The sequence below is a fragment of the Branchiostoma floridae genome, chromosome 17 (genome assembly GCF_000003815.2).
Source record: "Branchiostoma floridae strain S238N-H82 chromosome 17, Bfl_VNyyK, whole genome shotgun sequence".
Lineage (NCBI taxonomy): Eukaryota > Metazoa > Chordata > Leptocardii > Amphioxiformes > Branchiostomatidae > Branchiostoma > Branchiostoma floridae.
The window spans coordinates 10,770,941-10,793,247 of NC_049995.1; the positions used below are offsets into that span (position 1 = coordinate 10,770,941).

The window sequence follows — 22,307 nt, forward strand, 5'->3', positions numbered from 1 at the left end:
ATTCACATTCCTATGTCTAAATTTTAAGATATTCAATACCACAAGTAGATTTGACTATATCTTTAGATCCGACAGCCCTCATAATGCTAAGATAGCTATATAGGTAAATACATAAAAGATTGCTTTGTGATTAGAAAAAGATAGTGGCACTCATGTTTAGCCCAATGCCCTGATTGTGTGGAGGTTTTCTTATTATCCTATATTGTTAAGTTAGTAGAGTTTTAAGATTTATGCTGTACTTATATTTTGTCGTGTCAATAAAGCTTGCATAATTGGCTATTGAGTGAATTCCTTTTCACTATCATTGCTTAAGTTGGTTATTCACCTTTACATAGTCCTTAAACTTTGTCGTTTACATGTACACTACTATAATTCTTGGGTAGAAGAAATGGATATGAATATTGCTTTGTCATTTGCTCCGCAGTATGATGGCTACATCTTGCATAAAAGAAGTACACGATGTATTTCAGCATGGTTTTTCCCTACAGCGATGTATCCATCACGGGTCTCTGTTGTACCCCGTTTTAGGCACAGAACGACCCAAGCCGTCAACCAAGGATGTTTTATATGAGCAGAGAGAATGTACAGAGCCTAAGGCACGCGTAATGCTGCTGTATATGACGATTCTTTCCCTGGAATCTGAATTGCACCATTATTCTATGAACTTTCAGGAAAATGTTGGTGTTAAACGTTTCCTGCACAGTCTTCTGAATACTTCTACCTTTTTTATGCTGCAACCAATGCTTTTATATAGTCATTATTGTCTTTATCTTGAATTGCAGAACACACATTGCACCATTATTCTACGAACTTTCCGTAAAATGTTTATGTGTTAAAAGTTCCCTGCATCCTGCATAGTCTTTTGAATACTTCTGCCTTATGTATGCTGCAATCAATGATTTTACATAGGATGATTTCTTCTTGAAATCAGTCCTTCTTGAATCGCAGAACATACATTACACAATTATTCTATGAACTTTCAGGGAAATGTTTATATGTTAAACTTTTCCTGCATAGTCTTCTGAACACTTCTACATTATGTATGCTGTAAAAATGCTTTTAGATCTTGGATGATTTCTGTCCTTCTTGAATTGCATAACATACATTGCATCATTATTCTGCTAATGCTAAGATAGGCCAAATATTCCCATAATCTTGAAAGTTCTTTCCAACTTCCCCATACACATACACATATTACGTATTCGAAGAGTAACAATGATATATTCGCTACCAAGCTAGGCCAAAAGTACGATCGTAATCTTGAACTTTTTTGTAACTTCCACATTACACAACGTACCATCAGAAGATTTAGAACGCCATAGTCGTTACAACATTTGAATTTAAGTAGCAAGTCATGTAGAGGATAAAACAGCAGTTAGCCGCATAGACATAGCTGCTTATATCCACAAAAAGTCGACATTATTCTAGAATAAATCCAATGGAAAGTTGTGCCGAGGGAAAGGATTTGTTATAATGGACACTAACCTCTTGCTTGACCACTATGAAACGATTCGATATGTTTGTAACGTAGTTCAGTGGCTATATGCATCGTTAAAGTATACAATAATATTATAGCTCATTGATGTGATATTCACTACTTACTGATACTAATGTTTTACCTTCGGGAATAAGGTTTATGTTTTCAGCTGTACATATAAAGATATACACATACCGTAAGGGGCGGTATAACCCCGTCGTGTGTGGACATGTGCGAACATGTCTACATTTGATCACGTCGACCGATGATGATGATGACACATATAAATATATATACACAAACATATATGTTTATATAAAGAGAGAGTGAGAGAGTTTGCATGTTTGTTGTTTGACAACATGATTCAAGAATTTATGAATGGATTGTCTTGCAAATTTTATCTGTGGTCAGTTATTGATTATAAATGACGAAATTTGGGCCCCTTGGCAGCTTTTTTTGGTACTGCAGTCATTTTTTTGTCACATTCATCTACACTTCATAACCTATCCACAGACTATTATGGAGCTAGATTTGCAACATTAAAGTTTAAGAAGGGCATACAATGATTTATTGTTTTAGGGTAATTGTCTGTGTAATAGAAAATGTGGTAATAAAATCCTTACACGTAGGCGATGACATTAGAGGTATATATCTAGTGGTGCAGTTCTTTCCCATGGGTACATATTAATGTAGTGTTAAAACTAATGCACCATTTATCTTTTGTGTATACATTGCTACCCGGTGAGCAGCAACTTGAAACTTGAACAGATGTTTTCGTAACATGAGAAGGTAATGTTTTATTTATAAGTCTTCTGGGATGTGATTTGAAACCGTTTTGTTTTCTTTTGTTGTTTTGTTTTGTCTCATGGGTAACATTCTGTGTTAGAGGCTCGAAAGACGTTCATTAAGAAACAAATGAATTATATTCGTTAAAGATAGAGAATTGAGCTGCTACGCACGAGGTATATAAACTGTGGTGAGAAGCCCTTGGGATGTGCTTCAATTCTGTTTTGTTTACTTTTGTTGTTGTTTTTTGTCTCTTGGGTAACTTTCTGTTTTGGAGGCTCAAAAGACGTTCATTAAGAAACAAATGAATTATATTCATTGAACATAGAGAATTGAACTGCTACGTACGAGGAATATAAACTGTGGTGAGAAGCCCCTGGGATGTGCTTCAATTCTGTTTTGTTTTCTATTGTTGTTTTGTTTATCTCATGAGTAAATTTATGTTTTTGTGGCTCAAAAGAAGTTTTTAAGAGACATAATGTATTCGTTGAACATAGAGAATTGAATTGTTACGCACAAGGAATATAAAATGTGGTGAGAAACTTTCAGAAAGACAAGCGCCATCTTTCTCCAGCTCTGGCTGGTGGTCACGTATAAAACTATGAGCCAAAGGTCACTCCGATCACGTGACAGGTATCCATCCCCATGACCAGAAAAAAGACTTCAGAACTATTTCCTACAACTAGGCCTAAGATTTTTATTAAAGATCAAGACGATTTGAGACTTAAGCTATGTTGAGAGTTATTCACATCAACCGAGTCCTGATCAAGTTCCTAATCCATTAATGTCGATCAGTTCTCTATCAAACTTACGCTAGTGACACAAAGTGCTTCTATATGCTCTATTTCACTGATGTGCACGCACTTCAAGCAAATATAGAGATCACATTACTTTGTGACTTAGGGTAATAGAACATTGGGGAATAATTGTGTTTTATATTAACATTGCTATCATAATTGCTATGATCATTACGTTCATTTTGCTCTCTGTATGTGGCACCTCTGAGGCGACTTATTACTTACAGTGCGGTGCCGCATTGTCCTTGTATTTGTGTCTGTGTAAAAAAAAATAAGAATATGATGTTGGACTTTATTGCACGACAATTGTACGCGACATTGTATAACAGACACTATTACACAACGTAGAAAATAAAGGTAAAGAGTAAAATTTAACTATAATTATATACTATATCATTAGTATTACCTAATTACTATAACAATAAGGGCTAGCATAAGTTTTCATATAATATTTCATTCAAGTGAGGCTTATCAGGAGTGTCGGTATTTTTGCCGGTGCAGACGGGAGAAGCGGTTGCATGGATGCATGGATGGATGGATGGATCGGTCACTTTAACCAAATAGTCCTTCTATACGTGCTATTGCATAATCGATCCAGCGTGGCCGAGCGGTCTACAGCACGGTACCTACCTTCCGTAGATCGTAGGTTCAAACCCCACTTGCTAAATTTTTCTTTGTTAGACAAATCTCATGTAGTGTTTTTTTTAATAGAAGAAAGACCAATTCAGTAATTCGATGTTTAAAAACTCTTTTTTTCGTGTGATTTTGTTTAACATCCAGGCTTTTTCCAAAATACGCACCGGCCAGATTTTTCAGTAGCTTTCTTGTTTAATAACAGTTCATTGCGTCTGCAAAAACGTCTGTAGGCTGTTTTTCCGTTGGGTAATGATCAGACGTACAGTGGATTAAACTTCAAAGGCGCCGCCGTCAGTCACAACGGCAACTTGGGAACTCATGACAAGAACGTTCTTGACGTTGAAGTCAACAGTTCATCATCCAATATGATTTATATTAAAGGGTCTGGCTTTGACGACTAGAAATAGTTTTATAAAAAATGGTGAGATCAACAGCATGCAACATAGGGCGTTATGTAACGTTGTGTTAATGTGCATGACATCGGGGACAAGTGAGACTTACGATTCAGTGTCTACATCTAATTGACACTATGGGCTCTAACTCTAGGCGACACGTAGTTGGCCATTATTTGCGTTCAAAATTATAACATGCTTGCACTTAATGTTTTCTGTGAATTTTATTTATCTATGTTAAATTATGACAAATATAAGGGCGTTTGACTGCCGTAGTTTTTAGTGTATCTATCTTCCAATTTTTCAATTGCAAGAAACTGATTTTAATCAGCTTGCCAAAAATCAAGTCAGTGACACAACGTAGCATGTCATTGAACTATAATTCGCAAACATTCAATTCTATCCGAAAATAATTTCATCAGGTTGGTAGATCATAGGACATATGTGAGAAAAACTGCAAAAGGAAATTCCTATGTTCCATTCAATTCTATCTTTAGAAAGCTAGTAGACTCGTTTAAGTTTTGTCATATGGTACAAGTAATTTCAGAACTAAAATTCTAAAATTGGAAGAAACGTACAGTTGCCTACATTGGAACCGATCGATAATGATGAATTTCATAAACATGACCCCTATAGCTGAACAAAATAAAGTGAATTATGTTTATTTTCCTTCTGTCACACATGTACACACACGTACAGACGCATATTTCTTGTACTGTATGTGCGGACAAGTAAACATGATGGAAAAGAAAAGAAATACCCTACATTTGCAAGGTAAGCCAGATTGTTGCACGCTCTCCCATTGAATGATGCCTTAACGTCTGTGCGAAATCAATTCAGCTTTAAAGTCCATATAGCGGCTTATATGGTCTTAGGTACAAGTAAGAGAAAAAAACTGAAAACCTTGATGTTATCGGGTTAATTTAAATCTTTATTGAGTGTAGAGTGAGTTAGAAAGTGGGGCATGTATACATTATGGCTTGGGAATGGAGAAGTCCTGTCTACTACTGGTCGAAGGTTGCAGAGAAGGAAAAGGCAACGTTGCTAGTTGCCCATAACCTTGCAAATTTGAGACCGGAAGGCTAGAAAACTACTTTCCGCTCAGAACGATCAAATCTACGCACTGAAACTTGAGTTTGCGTTTTAAAGTGGTTCATTGATCTCTTACAAGCATGGTCTCGGCGGTCTCGGACGCATTCAGCTAAATGTCAATTAAACCACTAGTTATTTATGGCGTAACAGGCGAAGGTATCAATCAACCTAAGATACCATCTCTTCTGGCCTACATACGAACTTTTTTACGACACGTGATGGAATAGAACAAAAGCTGGGTTCACAAACTAAAGAAACATTAGAGGACCATGAGATCATAAAATTGACGTAAGTATTGGAATATTGACACGTCCTACATTTTGAAATACCGAGACATTTCTCTGAAGATAAGCAAGGATGTGTAAAACCTTTAAGAAACCGTTTGGGGAGTTATGAAAAGGAAACCTCCGTGAAATACTTTTGTGGATTTCTTGTATAATTTATAAACGTAAATTTTTCGCGATTTTTTTTGCGTGCGGGATCAACTTTGGACCCGGGCCAAACCGACCATCCGGTTACACCATCTCCCTTCTCACATCCTGTCCCTCTACTATACTCAATTAACTACGGCCATACAACAAGACAAATAACCACACAGACCGAAAACAGTGCCTTTGTTTTCAAAGGAAACTAACAGCGCGCTCTTTCTAATCCCCCCCCCCCCTCACATTAGGCGAAAATCGATCGGACGACGAGTCTGCGAGCTCCAAATTACGAGGAGGCATAACCCTGCTGCCGACGAAAAAATGGCAGAGTTCCCCCATTCTCGTCAGGGCCATGCCTCCTAGTAATTTAGAGCTTGCAGACTCGTCGTCCGATAGATTTTCGCATAATGTGAGGGGGTATAAGGGCGCGGTCACATAGATCGTGCGATTGTCGTACGATTTTAATGTAATTTTCAAGCAGGCCTTGACAGACCAACCACCGACATGGATCCAAAATAACATTTTCTGAACCAGGACAATTTAACTTTGCAGAAGATGTGAATGACTGGCGTCCAAAATACCTGAGGTTAGCGATCGTACGACGATTTCACGACCAAGATCTGAAATCGAAAACGTCTTGGAGTGCCACAGAAGGAACCGTTATACTGTAGTTGAGTAGATGAAACAGGGCACACAAAAGAGCTGTATCTTTGGGTTAATCAGCATGGACACTACGGGGCGTGCAGGATTGATTAGCAAAGCTGCTCAAAGGGCTGAAGAATTTCCGCAGCAAGAGTGCTTCCAACAAACAGGCTTTGAACTTGACGTCGTTCAATACACGGTGATAAAAGAAAACCCCTCTTTGGTACAGTCCATTAGAAATGCAAATAGCATTTATCTTCGACCACACAGATAGGCAATTATAGAGGGAGGCTGTACAAGAACTTTGCCCAGGAAGCATTAAAAGTTATAATCAAATAGCACTATTGAGGGAACCTCCTGTAAACGTTAGGCACCCACTATTACGCTATTGCTTGTCGAATTGTTTATAATTCAGGACCAATAAAAAATATTATATTGTATTATTCCATTGTAACTGTACAAAATCTTTAGTATTTTAAACAATGTAATGTCAGCAAAAAAATTGCTTCAGTCTAGGTGATGAAATATTTTCTTACTCCTTGAAAAATTATCATAGACAACGTCTTGTTAACTAACCTTTAGCTTTCTGAACATTGCAAAGAAATTGCTTTATTAGGTAATAAAGTCTTAAATATTAATTTGCATTTGCAGCATCTCATTATTGCACTTCATCCGAAATCCAACCCAGTGAAACATTATCATCGACAACTTCTTCTTGATTAATGATCAGAACAGATACGTGGGACAACACAATCCATAAAAACGCCCCTGCAGTTCCACAACAAGGTGCTTGAGGGCGGGTCAAACCTACACCACTCCTCCCTTACATCAAAAGCCTGTCACCAAAAATATAAGGTGCTCGGCATGTCCAATACAAAGGATACAAAAACAAGAATTTCTGCTACAGTACCAATGTTCGTTGCAAGTGGGACCAACAACATTTACTCATATACCAAATACTATCACAATCCATCCAGAGATTCTTCAGTTGCTCATGACACGTGCACACAAACACACACACAATTTTTCATGGTCATGGCAGTAGAAGCTTCAGGGTATCTTTAAAGTAAGACCTCGCGGGGAAAATGTAATACAACGCCATCAACAGTTCTCTATAGTACATGGATAAAGGGCATGTGGGCGAAACCTATCTATACAATATAGTCCATTTGTACGTTCCCACAGGGTATGTGGAAAGATCATGGAGCATTTCTGAGAAAACTGTTCAATTATGATGACAGGATTCCTGGAGCATTTTCCTGAACTTTGCTCAGCTTTTTGTATTCGAATACGGCTATCAATCAATAGGAAGAGCCTTATTAAAGCCTTATTAAAAAGAAATCGTGTTGACAAAAGGAGACCGTGAAGGTGGTATCTCACTGCACTTGGGGCACCGGTGCGCCACTGCTGAGTTCAAAAGATTACTGAACGAATTTTAGAGATAAAGAACGAATTTTCTTACGTTTTGAGTATTTTGTTGTCTTCTAAGTCATACTTTTAAGTATAACGTAATATCCTAATTACTTTTTTTAAATGGCGAAAATAACACAACAGTGTCGCTGTGAACGAACCTCGCAGTGCCGCACCGGTCCTTACCAACGGTGGTATCAGTGAGATACCACCTTAAATGTTACGGCTATGCCACGACGGTTTCGTTTAGAAAAGATGGCAAAATTCTTCATACAACGTCCTTATACAAATACATAAAATACATTCACTGTGACCCTACGCATATTTTACTGTGATATACTGTTCGTGATTTCAGTGATTCGACACCACCAAAAGATCGAATATGTTCTAATGATAACCATAAATAGAATCCCAAGCTCGGGTGCACTCAGTATCGATGTTAGTCTTCAGTCAATTAAGTTGGGACAGCAAGCAAGGCTTGAGTTGCAGCTATTCTCGGATAGTTATTTGGCCACACCAAGTAAATTGTATGGATGACATCCTATGCAGAGTGCAAGAATAATGAGATGGGTAAGAAAAACGAGACGACTAAGTTTTCAAAATAGACACCATAAACGTCGTAACGATTTGAAGTGACACAACGTGACATCCCAACTAACAATGCATTCATTCCTGTATTAAAGAAGTGAACTAGTGTAGTAAAGGTGATACTAGTGTGGTACACGGGGATCACTTGCCAAGCTGACAGCTACGTACATTCATGGCGTCCATATCGGTGCCACTTTTACAATTATCCAACAAGTTTCACTTCTGCAACTACAGTCATGGCTACCTCCCTAGTGTCACTTCTATAACTATGATTATTAGGCTAAAACACAACATGTTTCCCTATTTTGGTCTATCTGACCATCTCCAAGAGGAAAACATTTTTTTTTTCAATCAGACGAAAACTAATGAGCGCGATGATGTCATCCATAAAATTTACTTGCGGTGGCCTTAGACATGGTCTCCTTGCAACAGCAAGGGTAATAACTCTCCATCAGCTCAACTAACGAGGCTATTCATCTGAGAGTTGGGCGTACCGCGCCGTGCCGAAAGATAACAGAATTGATTTGTCATTCCTATGGGTGACATTATCTTGCATTGACAAATGTATCTGACATGTGCGGGTCTTACGGTAACAACGCGAGTGCTGACAAGCAAACGGCTGCTGAAGTTTTTGTTTTGTGATAAGGAGGCATAAAATTATCTTTGCTATGACAGTACCTTTAACAAAGGCAGGAAAGTATGACAATTTCCATTCAAACTTCTTAACATTCACCGACAAAAAGAAAACAATTCTCCTTCTAACTTCACAAAACCCACACATAATAGAAAAGGTGGGATCTTTCGTCTTCCACTGTCTTCAAAAAGGAGTCGAACCCAATAGCCCAGGACCTAGAGTTAGCTTTTACTAGTTTTAGACTAGAGTAGACACCTTTGATATTGTTTTGTTCTCTGTCTGAATCTCTCATGTTACCTGCAATGAGCCCACGGGCAAGAATTTGCAATAAACTTTATAATTGTTATCGTAGAATATTTGGCAATATGAATCCAAATGCGTATATTAGAAAACTCTGTAGAGTATTTTTCGACTTCGTATACAATCATAAAAGAAATATGAAGGCATTAAACATATCTTTCTTCAGACAGTACCTTGGAGCAATACATTTTGTACTTAGCCACATATGACACAAACGGACATATCAAACTTTAAAGGTATGTATTAGAAAACTTCTATAGTGATAGAATTTCGAAGCACACTTTGCCACTTCATATACAGTCATAAAAGATATATGAAGGAATAAATGGTATCTTACTTCGACAATACCTTGGAACGCTGGCAAGAAGATATGATTAATATTGTATAATATTTAGCCACGTGTCAAAGATATGACCAAAAGTCTATCGCAAAAGCAGGGCATTTCGAGACTATGTGTCCTGTCCTATAGACAGCTATAATTGGCTGGATTCATTCAGCAATATTGTGATATGACATTACTGCCCCGTAAGTTGATGAAAGACACTAAGATTCTTCTATTCAACCCCATAGCCGCATGAGAAGGTGGTATCTCACATGTACAGCACTTGGGGCACCGGTGTGGCATTGCGGGGTTCGAAAGACACTGAACGAATTTCAGGGATAAAGAACGAATTGTCTTACGTTTTGTGTATTCTTTTGTCTTCTAAGTCATACTTTTACAAATTACGTAATATCTAGATTATTTTAAAAAATCGGCAAAAATAACACAACAGTGCCGCAGTGAATGAAACCCCGTAGTGCCACACCGGTGCCCAAAATACATATAAGATACCACCTTGTCGTCAATCATCACCTAGGACTGCAAATGACAAACTCTATCCCAGTGAAACCCAGATCCTTATGGCTTAGCCGTACCCATACTTTGACGAAAAGTGCCCTGCCTATCTGAGTCCCATCAGCAGCTAGACTTCGTCCCTAGCCCAAGTTAAGCCAGTCTCCAACTGATCCCAGACTGTCTAGGTTAATGGAATACTTCGTCATCGGGTAGACGTTGAGAAAAAAAAGAGAGCAAGAGATCTAACGGTAAGAATATACATCCATCAAGGCCAAACCGACTTGATTCTATGGATGACATCCTCAGGAGACCCCCAAAAATTAATGCGGGCGGGCGAAAAAAAAAGGAAAATCCAGCAAATATTAAAAAATGCTGCTAAACCACAAGACTAAACATCCAGACCATTCTTTCCCAGGCTTGGTTTGTCTTATGTTCACCTCCAGTAAGACTGCAAGAGACAATCGTCGCCATTTAAATCATGTTTGTATTGCCATTCTTGTTCAAAGATGGAACAAAGGCACAGTGGACCCATGCCCTGACCGTGTGTCCAGAGAAGCAGGTTCTCCGGTAAGTATGAACTTTTGACTGATCATATGGGGTGATATGTGGCCAAATTTTTTTCGAGAAAAGGCGAAAATCATTGCGCTTGTGGATGTCATCCATAGAATTAAGTCAATGTAGCCTAACTAAAAGAAAGAACATTCATCCATCAACTAGGTGGACGGGGAATGAGGCCAACCAGTAAAAATACAGATCCGTCTGCCCCCGCGAGCACTCCAACCTCTAGGTGAACCTAGTATATAACCCCGGTTCTTGATGTGGCGCCATGCCCTATCTTAATGTATAAGACTGCGTCCCGATGTTACTACTTAGTAAAATGGGCGCTCTCCTTATCTTTTCAACTATCTTAGAGACTTAAGGATGATGTTTTCATCCAGTCTGAAGTATTACGTTCTCCGACTGGGTTCGTTTTTTTAATTCTTTTCAATTTTGCCCCGAGCATAAAAGTAAAGAATTTGCTATCTCTTCCTGGATGAAAATGCATCCGAGGCTCTTTACTTTATCCAGACAGGGAAGTTAGATAACGTTGTACAGGCAACTTTACGATTTATCGTCAAATACCAAAGCGTACGGTAGAATAGGCTTTCAAGCAAAGTACCAGCTAACTATTGATGGGGAAATGCCCTATTCCTATAGAATCTGTCACAAAGTTCTCCGAGAACTTATTAAGTACATTACAGCATATCCTCATTAGAATAGTCTAAGTCCTCCTTTGTCATATTTTTGTCAGAAATTACTTATGGTCTCTTGGTACGTAAAACAGAATATGTCACAGCTTCTCTAGCACTCATATATTACATATCTTAAAACATCGTACTTCACATTTTCATATTATGAATGCGAATTACTTTCAATATTCTGGGTATCTACTCGGTACGTAAAGTAGAATTTGATTACATATTGCTTTCTACTTTTTGGGTCTCTCGCCACGTAAAATAGAATGTGTCAAAACTTCTTAAAGCACTTATGTATAGCATATGTTTATAAGAATCTACTTGCCGGTCATATTTCATATTTTTAATTCATATTACTTTCCATCTTTTGACCTCTCGGTATCGTACGTAAGACAGAATGTGTCAAAACTTCTAAAAGAACTTATGTATAGCATATGTTACAAAAGTTTACTCCCTCGTCATATTCAATATTTTCATTAGGTGTTACTTTCTGCCTACTGGCCTCTTGGTACGTAAAACAGAATTTGTTACTCCTCAGAGCAGTAATGTATAGCATGTCTTAAAAAATTCTACCACACATATTTTTAATACATATTACTTCCTACCTTCTTGTCTTTTTTAGCAAAACAAACCGCCATAAAATTTCTTTCCGCGAACTCTATCCCACAAAGCTCTCTATTTATCTAACTGCTGATGTTAATAGATTTTAAGATATTTATATTACTATTGTTTTATGCTTTTTTTATCTTAAGTGATAGAAATAAATTACTGACGAGTGTTGTAAAAAAGCAATGCAATTCAGCCCCTACGAGGACTGCACAGTTGATTGAGAAATAAAGTTTAAAGTTTGAAGTCACTTGAAAGTTTCGTACTTACTTCCACGCAGCCTTGCACCTATGCATGGAATATCTTTAGAATAGTCCGCTCCCCGCTTTGTCATAGTTTGAATACATATTACATCCAACCTTCTGAGCTCTAGTAGTGAGTTTGTGAAACAGGAATACAGTCTAATATCCGCCTTTACAATGCTCAACGCAATCCGTAATCTCCAAGTCAGACATATGGTCTGGCTAGATAAGCTTCTTAATGCTCGTACCAAATCCCTGAAACTCACTTTCTCCTGCAATTTGTAATGTCTTTAAGTATATCTCAGCCACAGCGTAAGCTACATTGCTGCTATAAGTTCACTTACCTTAGATGAGGTAGAGAGATGGGTGTGCCCTTGGTGAACCACAGCAGCGTTAATCGTTCAGACGCCTATACACACAAGGGTGGGATGTTTAGAAGGATGCCATTCGTCATAGATAATAACCACTATAAAACAAAGTACCCACAGCGTGTCGTACTAATGTATATTACATCATGCTGAACTTTATATAATACATCTATGTCTCTACTGCTAACTGCTGTGGCGATCACAGCGATGGATCTTAAATCGCCACCCAGTGCGTGTGAGCCTGGGTGTTTAACGCAAGCTGATTAGGATAATGGTTTTTGGTATCAAATGCGTGCAGAAAGGGATACCAGAAGATACACACCAAAAACAAGTGCGGTAACATTATGCAAGTTCATAATGTTTGTCTTCACATGGTCTAGCCTAATAAATTACTGTTCTGTTTCTTCCCACCCATTCATATATATTGTGACCAGCCCCAAGCTTTGTCCTGCCACTTGCTACATAATGTATTCGAACACATTTCCGCAAAGTAAACATACCTATATTTGCATGTAGTTTTTTTCTATAGAAAAATTATTGTTAAAGTCTAATCACCCTGGCTTTAGAGAGTATGGCGTGTGTGATTGTATATATAATTCAATTTCCATAAATGCATTTTCTAGATATGGAATACACGTAAATACACATTACACAAACACGTAAAGGTGCCTCCTGTACTGTGGGAGACCTAGATTTACAGTCAAGCCAGTCTAGGCGGTGCCTGTAAAATCCTACTCATCTTTTTCAACTCCGCATCACTACACTCTGTGGAATCATAAGCTTACTACACCAATGACTCCTGGATGATGAATTAGTATTATATCATGGTGACAGAGGAGGGGGGGAAATCGAAGAGGAACATTCAAAGAGAGTATGACCACTTCCTCACAAGATCCACAAGCATGTCAGAGAGCTCCCCAATTCCTGTTAATCTCCTTTTTTGCCAAAGTAGGAAAAAAAGTCAATAAAAGTGCTGGGCTTGCCCCTCTCCAGTGCATTACAGGGATTCTGAAAGTGCCAACTGAAAAGATTGATGCTTTGCCAAAAGTCGACGTCAGTGAACTGATAAAGTTCTTTGATACTTACTCTGTAGACTTGGACGTTCTCCAATGTTTCTCTAGAACTTAGGCTGGGACTCTCCAAATGATGGCGAATCAAGTCCATTGCGTCATCGTGCCTCTCAACGGCTCACGGGGCATCTGATGCGGAAAAAAAATATGTTTGAAAATTGCAGGTTCTAAAGGTGGACTTAGACCGTATGCCCGTAACTGCTTTAAGCTGTAAATCCAAAGAGTAAATGATTATGCTTTGAGAATGGGTTCGATGGATTTGCCAACAGAATCAAAGTTAATTCACAGTTCTGGTAAGCTGAGTCTAGGTCTTTGTACTTTGTATGGTAACTGGGCCGTTGTGTGCAATGTACATGTAGTTTGAAACTTCAGGCTTTTTGAAACCTGTGAATCCATGGTATTAATATAAACTTAATTGCAAGATCATGCCCGAGGGCTAATTACAAAGTAAAACAGTGGTATATAGAACATAAACATGCCAATCTATGTATATTTAAGCTGAGGGGTTTGACTTCTTTTTCGTATGAACGGAAGATGAATTGTCCAAGATTTTCGTATATAAAATGGTTGGACGACTTAAGCAATAAGATCGTTTTTTTTTTGGTCGTTGAGGTGTTGAATGCTATTTTAAATTTTTTGTAAAGATTTCTGGCAATAATTTCCTTTTTTCGGGGTAATATTGTGAACATTTACAGGAACAAATGCAGTTCATCTTCTACCGCATTTTTCTGTCCAATATTTAAAAAATCTCGTTGTTATGCCTCGGTGCGTGAATTGTGTGGTGGACAAATTTGCCAACACGCAAGGTTTTTTACTTCACGGTGTGCAGCTATACAATGTTTTTATTAGCTTCTGCATCTGCCGTGTCACGGAGCCATATGCTGTTTTAGTCAATTTCGCTGGATATGCATTTGTCTTTAGTAGGTTTCTTCTGTTTACTTTAAGACGGACGAGGACAATGTAGCGCTGCACTCAAGTTCACGTTCTACCAGTTACGCCTGTAGTAGTTTGACCCAGCAAACGAACTAAATGTTCTTAGAAAGAGAAGAATTCGCCACGCACTACATCTTCTAATTACGTGCGTAGCGTGAGGAGATAGGAAGAAGACCATGATGAATCAGCACTGACTTTAAACCAATTACTGTCCGTCTGCTTTACGCAAGATTGGAAATATTGGGTGCCGTGAGCGTACTAACTAACACTTAGAGGCCATGACAGGGGAATGTCAAAGACTGTAAAACAAACTGCAGGCAATATATGCACTTTTATTGATGCTACAAAGTTAATTTTTATTGCAGGTCAGTAACTGCTGCTGGTTGATGTCTGCTTCAGGTTAATTAAGGCTTAGTGACCCACCATAGGCGTGTTGGTATGCTGTCATAATGCCTGGTTACTAGTTTTTGTTATGTTAAACCACCGAATAAAAACAGCGAGTGAGCGAAGTGAAATTATTTAGTTTTGTAATGTACTTTCAGAAGATTTGGTTTATGTTAAGATGATAGAATAGCTTTGAACATGTATGCTACGCGTTAAGAAACTAACCCCCTCTCTACATAAAAGAACGGTCGGATAGTAATGAGGTTTATTATTCATCACTTTTGGCACGTATGTGACGTTACGGCGTCATAATCAATATAAAATGAGGACTTCTAATTGATCAACGTCATTAATGATAGTATCGGCTGGCGATACACAAAAAGTACCAATAGTAAAATAATTACATTACTGTGAGTGAAAATACAAAGCTTTTCTTTTTAAATTTTCGGGCAAGCGATATATATATTCGTACAAACAAATCTTTATAACTTTAAGAGTGCGATATATATATTCGTACAAACAAATCTTTATAACTTTAAGAGTTTGTCTTCTATATGTGGTATGATCATGATTTTTCGGGACAATGAGTATGCACTGAATTAGTATATACTGAATTAACACAGAGGAAACTGATAAATTTAGCTATCAAATACAGTACACACAAATGTGCAATTATATGACCAAAACATTCTACCACTGTGTTTAAAAGACTTAAAAAATTCTCAATCTTAAAACAAAAACTCAACATGTCAGAAACATAACCAATGAAAAATTGTAGCCCCCTTAATCGCTCTATCGGGAAATCATACTCAAAATAAAAATTGATTGTATATTACCCGATGACGTTATTTCTATTTGTAGATATCCCTCTTGTCTAGCTCTCAAAAGACCTATGGCACTCTTCAATACCTATTTGTCAATGATGCTTTGAAATTAAATATGGACATTGCAATAGTTGCGAATGACAAAGCACTATCATCGAAAACCGTCGATACCCTGAAGTGTCTTATTACATCGCTTCCAGATGTTGAAATATTGATTTTAATGAATTTATCGTAAAGTTCATAGACTAAAATTCTAAAGGTGGTATCTCACTGAATTTGGGGCATCGGTGAGGCACTACGGGGTTCGTTTACTCAGCGAATGTCAGAGGTAAAAAAACAACTTTGACTTTGACTTTGACTTGACTGTTCTTAGTGATACGTTATGTGTATTTTGTTGTCTTCCAAGTCATAATTTTTATTACGCAATATTCAAATTATAAAAATATCGGAGAAAAGAACACAACAGTGCCGCCGTGAACGAATCCCGCAGTGCCGTACAGGTGTCCCAAGTGCAGTGAGATACCACCTTAAGATTCTAAAGCACGTGCAGAGTTGAATGATCTACACCAGGCAGGGCGCAGGACTAATAAAGCACCAATGAAGAGTAATTGGAGTAAAAAGACTTGCTATTAATCAGGGAACATCATAAAGGGCAGCCTTAAATCTCTATGAATAATTCTCGGCATATGTGAAATCCTGCTCTGAGTAAAATGGAAATCGGATGTCTGGGGTAAAAGAAGTTTATGGCTACCCCAAAGCTACCCTGCATCTCATGAATATTGCGCTCAGTTTCCAAAGGGTAACGTACAGTGGTATTGGAGGTAAACAAATCGAATATACAGCAAATATATTTTCCAAAGGACATCATGTTCAGGTCATTGCTTTTCAAAAGAGTTTCTAAAGTCGTGGTAAAAAATGCACGGATCATATGTGTGTGCAAAAGAACTCTATGTCTACCCAAAAGCCACCGAGTATCTCATCATTCTTATCGATGCTCAGTTATCAAAGGAGAACGAATAGTGGCATTAAACCAGAGACACATCGTGTAGCCTACAAATATCTTTACCAAAGAACATCATGTTCAGGGCAAAGATTTTCTCCAGTTCCCTTGAACCATAAACGGGTACAGTGTCGTAAAGTTTGGTAAAAGCGCTCAGCCCTTGTGTTGGTAATAATTACATATTGAAATTTGCATTCCATGGCATTGCCTGTAAATGAAGGGTTGACTCTCCTTGTACATAACTGAATTCTATGTCTAGCCTACAAATATCTTTACCTAAGATTATCGTGTTCAGGGCGAAGATCTCCAGTTCCATTGAACCTTGAACGGGGACATAAAGTATGGTAAAACGCCTCTAAAATCTGCATAAATAGGGAGTTAACATCGGAACATGTGTTGGTAATAATTACATATTGAAATTTGCATTTCATGCCATTGCCTGTAAATGAAGGGCTGACTCTCCTTGTACGTAACTGAATTCACTGTCTAGCCTACAAATATCTTGACCAAAGAACGTCATGTTCAGGGCAAAGATTTTCTCCAGTTCATTTGAAACTTGAACGGGGACAGTGTCATAGAGTTTGGTAAAAACGCTCTAAAATGTGCATGAAAAGGAATCTAAAATCAGCCCGTGTATGTTGGCAATACTCATATTGAAATTTACATTTCGTAGCATTGCCTGCGCGTGAGTGGAAAGAACGAAAAGTGAAGGGCCGTCTCCCCTTATACATAACTGAATTTAATGCCTAGAGGGGATTCTCTGAATATGAATATGATAACAGTACAGCAGAGGAACAACTTAATCACAGCCAGGAAGTACAGCAAATGTAATAATGCGGTTTAAGCTTTTATCGTGATACATGCTTCAAGACAAACCCTTCGGGACAAGTTGTGAAGTATGTCCTGATACTGATTTACGAGCAGCTCAGAAGGTGCCGTCTCTGGATGACATACCTCAAACAACGCATATCTATATTTTACAAGACGCTTTAATATCAAATATGAAATGTACCTTGTAATCACATGTACATACATCAGAATAAGTTTGATATATTTGATAAAGTCTTCTTGAAATTGCATACATGTGTAGAAGAACATTGATGTAATGGAGAGGGCCGAGCATACCTCCTTGGGGAACCCTTATACAAGGCAAGAAGGAAAGCCAGGAATTAAGAGATAATAGCATATTCGAGCTGAGTGATACATATTCCACTTAGCTACCCATAATCTTTACAGAGAGTCACTTCAAGGTCTTAAAGCCTGAGGAGTTTCTTAGCGTTCCTTAGTACATTTGATGTATCGGTATTCTGCCATGCTCCTTCATCCATGGTATTATGGGCATGGATAGCAGAAATGCCACCGACATCAATCCTGAAAAGGACATCTCAGACGCAGTCTATACTGCATAGTCACGACTCCACGACATAGTATGAACAACCATCTGCTGCAACCAAATATCAGTTAGATCCAGTAGTATATTTGGCATGTAGCATGCTTAAATCAATCTCGTTATGCGAAGTCCTTTAAGGCCATGAAAAATCACGACACAGTCGTATGGGGAATACGAAAAGGCCCTGTCAAGATGTCATGGTTAAACTACTGCTTCCATTGGCAATATAGATTTCATCTGTTGATGAAACATATGGTCAGAACGCAACGTCTCTCCCCTTCAGAAATCAATGCGATGACAAGCATACTCGTATTTGTCTTACCCCTCATATCTAATAGGTCCGAACATGTATCCTTGGGGGACCCCTGTGGTGTTACTCCAAATGTACGTTCATAAGCGGGAGATTTTGGCCTCCATTGTACTGTTATGTTCTTTTATAATTCATTGTCATGTATTTATTTATTTTTTTGCAAAACAAATTTTAAAAAAACTGAAGAAGTGGTTAGCAATTGCAGGAATTGCTATTTTTCAATACATGTATTGCACAAACACGTCTTTCAGCTTTTTTGAGACGAACAAAGAGAGCGTTCAGCAGTTCTGGAACTCGTGCTGATGCCTTATTGGTCAGTGCATATATCTTAGGCCGAACGGATTACGTGACACAACCGCCACGAACTGATAACGGGTACCGGCATTAGATCCTATGAGCCGCACCTTATACTATCTGTATTTGTCACCACTACCATTCCAGCAGCTTGCATACCAACACTGTCTAGCTTAGACATATCCCATAAATCATTTAGATGAAAGGACGCCCAGACGGTTTGACGACCATAAATGATGGACGTGACATTTTCACCTAACAACTTGAAGTACACGCTGTCTACCATGATGTATATTTTCTCCGGCGCCTTTCATTGATGATCATCCGTTCCATTTCCATATAGATTACCAGTCCTGGTAAGTGTACTTTGTAAAGCCAGCAAAAATCTGCCCAGTGACAAAATCCACTGGAGGGTGTAATTCTAAGCCTCTGTGCAATCGGGAAATGGAACCCGTAAGGTGCGTAATTCCGGCCATAATGTACGTGTCGTGACAATCGGGACGAGTCACCTGGGGATGGGATCTTATACTGCTGACCTTTGAAACTCATTCCAGGAAGAACTATATCCCGAAAACTGGAAAACCGTGTAAAAAAATAGCTCTCTTCACGTTTTCGTGAGGTTGTATCTAAGGTATCTAAGTGTACGTGTCGTGATAATCTGGAAGAGTCACCTGGAGATGGGATCTTACACTACTTACCTTTGAAACGTATTCCGGGAAGACCTATTTCCAGGAAACTAGAAAACCGTCCAAAAAGTAGTTTTCTTCACGTTTTTTTGAGGTTGTATCTAAGGTATCCAGTTGTACGTGTCGTGACAATCGGGACGAGTCACTGGGGATGGGATATTATACTGTTGACCTTTGAAACTCATTCCGGGAAAGAACTATTTCCATGAAACTAGAAAACCGTGCAAAAAGTAGCTCATTTCGCGTTTTTGTGAGATTGTACCTAAGGTATCTAAATGTATATGTCGTGACAATCTGGACGAGTCACCTGGGGATGGGATCTTACACCGCTGACCTTTGAAACGTATTCCGGGAAGAACTATATCAATGAAACTAGAAAACCGTGCAAAAAGTAGCTCTTTTCACGTTTTTGTGATGTTGTATCTAAGGTATCTAATTGTACGTGTCGTGACAATCCGGAAGAGTCACCTGGGGATGGGATATTATATACTGCTGACCTTTGAAACTCATTCCAGGAAATAACTATTTCCAGGAAACTGGAAAACCGTGGAAAAAACAGCTCTCTTCGCGTTTCGGTGAGGTTGTATCTAATGTATCTAATTGTACGTGTCGTGACAATCTAGACGAGTCACCTGGGGATGGGATCTTTTACCGCTGGCCTTTGAAACTCATTCCGGGAAAGAACTATTTCCACGAAACTGGAAACCCGTGCAAAATGTAGCTCTCTTCACGCCTCCAAAATATAACGTTTTCTACGAAAATTCAATTTTTGAGGGATCAACTCTGACAGGTCATTCTAGGAAGAACTATTTCCAGGAAACTGAAAAACCGTCCAAAAAGTTGCTATCTTCACGCCTCCAAAATAAGGCGTTTTCTACACGGAAATTCAATTTTTGAGGGATCAACTCTGACAGGTCATTCCAGGAAAAACTATTGTCAGGAAACTAAAAAAAACGTCCAAAAAAGTAGCTCTCTTCATGCCTCTAAAACAGGGCGTTTTCTACGGGGAAATTCAATTTTTGATGGATCAACTCTGACAGGTTTGCGGGAACAGCGAAATGCTATCACTACTTCCAGTTGCCTCTGGGATGCCTTCGTCAGCTTATAACTATAGTTTATCAAAGGACACATGGTCCGGTGACGGATGTGCTTTATATATACATATGATCTTACATACCGGAATTTACCTCAATGGAATTGAATGTCAAATTTTAATACATTATGACAGGTGAAAACCCCTGTATGGTATACAAAGGAAAATATATTAAAGAATGTCTCGACACTAGAAATCCCTCCAATGATTGTGAAAGTCTTCAAACAATTTTCATTCCATCATATGAACCCTTGCATCAAGTAGATTAGCATTATAGAACTGTAATTATGTATTAGTAAATGACATGCTTTATACCATGTACAATTGTTGCGCAATAAATTTACTGTATCCCTCCGCCGTAGTCCTATTAGTGCTGATCAATGCCTTTTCGTTGTTTATTAGCTTGTTAGTGAATTTGCTTGGATGGTTGGTAGGTTGGTTGGTTGATTATCAGTAAAAAGTATGAATAGATGTTTTCATGACTTTTTTCCGTCAGGTTTATCTTTGGGCTTGCATTTCTATTTCTGTCACAAACAATACATTACCTGTGTGTAAAAGAACGTGCAAACAGTGCACGTTCAAACATGGTGGAAGACGAAACACATCTTATGTCAAACTGCTCTTTCTACGATCACGAAAGAAAAGGGCTGTTTGAAGAGGCCACCAAATTCCATCCAAACTTCTTAACATTCACCGACAAAATGAAAAAAACTATTCTCCTTCTAACTTCACAAAACCCACACATAATAGAAAAGGTGGGATCTTTCGTCTTCCACTGTCTTCGAAAAAGGAGTCGAACCGAATAACCCAGGATCTAGAGTTAGCTTTTACCAGTTTTAGACTTTAGCAGACACCCTTGATATTGTTTTTTTTACTTTGTCTGAATGGCTCATGTTACCTGCAATTAGCCCACGGGCAAGAATTTGCAATAAACTTGGGTGTTGCCATTGTTTGTGTGCTACACATACCCCCTGCAAATAAACACATAGAGATATATTTTTATTTCATTTATTTGCAAATTCATGCCCGAAGGTTAATAGCAAGGGTACAGACAGTAAAAAGTAAGAAGTGTCTATTCTATACAGCTATCTATGTACATGATTCTACATTGTTTACTGGGAGGTTTGACTTCTTCTTTGGAGGCAGTGGCTGATGAAAAGTCCCACGTCCTTAATGACTAGTGCGTTCTGTGATATATGTGCAAACACTCAAAACATAACCGATTACATTACTCTGTCGACGTAGGATACCCTCCAGTCACAGACTAAAAATGTCTCACTAGCTCTTTTCAACCTCTTAGTGAGAAACTGTCTCTGGTGTCTTTACAAAGTTATCTCACAGCATGGCGCGCACCTACATAAGTGTAAGAAATATTCATCCCTATCCCTGAGCACGTAAAGTGATACAAAAGGTTTAACCTTGAATACACATCTTTATCGTAACCTGATCACCTTAAACCATTATAGTTTTTATACCTCGACTCTAAGGGGTGCTTAATAGGAATCAGTCTCTCTGGGACTGACACCAAAGACCTGAGTAAAACAACTTTTCTAAAAGAGGCTGTCAAAGTACTCATTTCAAAGGCCTGGTTTCACACTTAGAGTTAAAAGGTTTATCATTACTACATATACAGTGCGCCCTTTTCATGCACCCATTTAGTATGATGGTACGATTTACTGTTTTTTTTAAATCCCAAGGTGGATGCTTCTATCGTCAGTCATCCCAGGACAACCTTTCTTATTGCTTTTAGAGGGGCTACCAGTCAAGGTAACTTTTGTGTGCAATCTCCCCATAGAGAAACAGTTTAAAATCCAGAAGAACAGGGATGTTCTTGTACCTCAATTGGTAGTACCATAAA

At 38.4% G+C, this 22,307-nt stretch overlaps 1 protein-coding gene across 1 annotated transcript in view; it reads right to left on the reverse strand.

Annotated features, from left to right (window-relative positions):
• Positions 1-22,307, reverse strand: part of LOC118404005 (sodium channel protein 1 brain-like) — a 179,678-nt gene that overhangs the window by 146,235 nt on the left and 11,136 nt on the right. Inside the window, exons 2-3 of the mRNA XM_035802908.1 lie at positions 13,552-13,664; positions 12,442-12,506 (exon numbers count right to left, since the gene is read on the reverse strand). The gene's annotated coding sequence lies outside the window, so the exon portion shown is untranslated. The remainder of the gene's footprint in view (positions 1-12,441; positions 12,507-13,551; positions 13,665-22,307) is intronic.